The following is a 3,701-nucleotide window of genomic DNA, read 5'->3' on the forward strand; positions in this document are numbered from 1 at the left end:
AACATTATAAAGAGGAAAGATTTGTATTTTTGGATTCTTGTGTTTATTAAAATAACTCAAAAACTACTGGATCGATTTCAAAAATTCTTGAACCATTAAAAAGCTATGTTATCACTGAGTAGCATAGGCTATTTTTACTGTATTTTTTTTAAATTGTACGCTTGCTATGTCGCAACAACTACGAGTAATGTTTGATTATGTAAACCTTTTGGTTTTAATTATTTTATGTTCTAACTGTCTTTATTAATTAATTCGTATACTTGAAGAAAATGTATGATAATTCATTACATATTAATTGTATCGCATGACAGGTTTCGACATTAAAAGGCTGTCTGTGTGTCAGGAATTTGTCGCCTAATCTTTGCACATTTATGTAAGCGTAATATGTTTATATTTTTAATATAATTATAGATAAAAGAACAATGTTCCCAGTATACGGCTACGTAGATGCAGACCGAGAGCGCGGCGTACTCCGCAAACGGCAAACGGCTATGGGAGTCCGTAGCGAAAGGTTGTATTGACGCGATGTCTACATAATTCGATATTTAAGTACGGCGAAATATACCAAATAATTTATATTCTAGTGTATCGTGTAGTGGCTAATTTTAGTGTAGTTTCTGGATATCTTTCCGTTTGGTAAGTAGTTATTAATTCTTTTTTTTAGTTTATGTTGTGTTAAGGTTTGGTCCTTTTTTTTAAAACGAGTAAATATTTTTTTTTTAATTTAGAAATGTTGCTTTGAGTTCATAATCAATTGATTTAAATATGTTTATTTTTAAGATTCATTCATTTATACAAAATTTTAAATTCAAAATTCAAATTTAACATGGTTTAATTTTTAAAATTATTTTAACCTTTTTAAGTTGCTACTTTATTATTTTTTAAATTATCACAATTGTTGTAAAATTCAGTTACGGTACAGATTCAGACTTTGAGGCAATTTAAATTGATTTTTAGTCAATAGTTATATATAGTTTTTCAATGAAGCGAAATAACGGAGAATTTCATGTTTATGCTTTATTTGGAAACATGTAAATTCTATTGGTAAATAACAACAATTTTAGTCTAAACATGCGGCGACAGAAAGAGCGGATCTGAATTCGTTATCATTGTGGACATCCCGTCTGTCAACAATGAACGATTTATACATACATGTAACGATTACTTTTTTTACTTCATTAAATTCTAGCTTTCGCCCCCGACTCCGTATGTGCAGAATCAAAAATAAAACTTAGTGAGCATACTGTCTTCCAGGTTATGTTCTACATATGTGCTGTCATCGAGATCCGTTCAGCAGTTTAGGCTACAAACTCTAACAAATATCTATCCATTCAAACTTTCGCATTTATAATATTAGTAAGATGTTAATTAAGTTTCGATTACTAGATACATAATAAATACAAACATTATATTCAAAACTGTATTTTGACCAAACGATGACTAAAATTTAGTTAAAAAATGTGGTTTTGGTCTTAAAAAGTGATCTAAGAGCTCTACCTAGTCGCAGGAATGTATAATTCGATTGCAAATACAGTTATAAATTGCCGTTTCTAACTTTTTAAATATTTACGAATATTAATAATTTAACTAAGTAACTATTATAAATGTCTAATTTATAAACCAGATGTTTTCATTCAATGTTCACATGTACTTTTCGTAAGTGGTAATTCTTTTAACATGTGGGGTTGAATAAATGCTTTACATATACCCTATATCTCCCATTATCCTCATGTTTAAATCAATTTATTGATTTAAAGATTCAAGTGGGTTTTTTTTTCGATTGCTGTTAACCGAGTTATATCGTACCCTTTCCCCTATTGATAGTCGGCGCAGTATATACTAATCTTCTATACATGTCTATGACGTCTTATATACTTTAAACATATATCATCATTATCCACCTTATCCTATTCCCATAGGGTCGGCACAACAGGTTTTTGTCCTCCAAATAACTATCATACGTCATCTCAATCATCACTCCATTTTTGATCATGTCACCTTTCACGCAATCCATTTATTTTTTTCTTCTCTTTCTTTTCTTACTTTAAACATATATTTATATATAAAAATACAAAATAGAATTTCACCGAGTAGATATTATTTCACAGTAGCCTTTGTAGAGCAAACACTTCGGAGTTAATTTGTAAATTATTTAAATTGGTGTGATACCGCCCGCGGGTACCTCAACTGAGGTACACCAAACCTTTGTTTCATTTTAAATAACAATCTTCGTTTAATTCTCGGAATTTGGAGGTTTGTTTTAGTAAAAATATTTTTTACAATCTCGACTTCATCCGCGTTATGAGTTTTCGGAAAAGTAACTGAAACATTTTAGGTCCTGTAAAACTTAAAAAAGTATTTTCTTAAAACCTCTATGCAAAATTTAAAAAAGTCAAGAAACGTAAATATTAGGCAGTTATAAATATAATGTATGTGATTAAATATACCGGTTTAAGCTCTTATAAGAATATAGGGGTTCAATGGCGTGAGCGTCGTCTAGCAGTGCTCGTTCCTTGTTCGCCGAATCAAAACAAAGATTGGCTAAACAGGTGCAAATATATATGAACAACATATCCTCCATTGCCAGACAAATACAGCGAGTATCTAGATTTAATAAACTATCAAAGGCAACACGTATTATGGCTGCAGTTGAACACATAATGGAAAACATGAAAGAAAATTTGAAGAAGATGCAACTTATTGAAAATGCAATCAAAAACCGCATATGCAAAATTTTACATCTAAATAACAATAATATTAAGTAGTGTATTTCAGTCTGTTCTTTTTAAATTCTGATATTAGACTCCGTTTAAACATAAGTACAATTCGACATAGGATTCTGTCGGCTCTTACAAAGATTAACTTGTCAAGTGGTCTCGGCCATTTCTCTGGGCCGTAATAAAATCGAACGCCGGCCATAACTCTTGTGCCAGAGATAAACTTTAAAGAACTATTCATATCAGGAGTGAGGTCGATGATCTTTTACAGTTATTGTTTCGACGGTAATAAATTGGTTTATAACAGACATGAAAGAAGGAATTTAAAATTGTCTATTCGTTGCTTTGATTTTTCAACTCATATAGAAACAAATGCGTCTTTTAACTTTTACTATTTTATATTTATGTGTGCATTTTTGCATATTTAATTCTTAAATGATAGTGAAATCCGGTACATCATATTTAACTAGATATGATAACAATGTGTTGAATTAAAAAAAAATAGTAGTCTATGAGATATTCACTAATTTTTATCTGTTCCAAATTTAATTTAGATCCGTTATGGAGTGATGTAACAAACGTCCATACCGCCATCAACAAATACAGTGGTATTTGTAATGTTACGTGCTGTCCAACGCGATTTGAACTGCTTAAAATTTAAAAAAAAAACAACATGTTGCTCTGTGTACTTCCAGTCAGTGCTCTACATCTATAGGAAGTTAGAGATATATATATGCTATTAAACATCCATATATCCATGAAAACTTTGGTATTTTTAAATTAACAAAAAGTAAGATTATATGATCGAAAGTAAGACATAAGTATCGTATTAGCACAATAAGTGTACTAATAACTAGCTAGTGCTCGCGACTTTGTCCACGCAATATTAAGATGAAAAAATGACCCGAAATTTCGTCGCGCGATTTTGAGCTAAACTATTTAACTACGTCGTAGTCTTTGACTCCAAAAATCAAACAAAAAAAT

General features: G+C 30.5%; 1 protein-coding gene across 2 annotated transcripts in view; it reads left to right on the forward strand.

Annotated features, from left to right (window-relative positions):
- The first annotated feature begins 467 nt into the window (after nt 1-467).
- Nucleotides 468-3,701, forward strand: part of LOC106108890 (connectin-like) — a 36,912-nt gene continuing 33,678 nt past the window's right edge. For both annotated transcript variants that reach the window (XM_013290207.1, XM_013290209.1), the window contains exon 1: nt 468-636. The gene's annotated coding sequence lies outside the window, so the exon portion shown is untranslated. The remainder of the gene's footprint in view (nt 637-3,701) is intronic.

This window comes from Papilio polytes, unplaced genomic scaffold (genome assembly GCF_000836215.1).
Source record: "Papilio polytes unplaced genomic scaffold, Ppol_1.0 DF821400.1, whole genome shotgun sequence".
In the NCBI taxonomy this organism is placed as follows: domain Eukaryota; kingdom Metazoa; phylum Arthropoda; class Insecta; order Lepidoptera; family Papilionidae; genus Papilio; species Papilio polytes.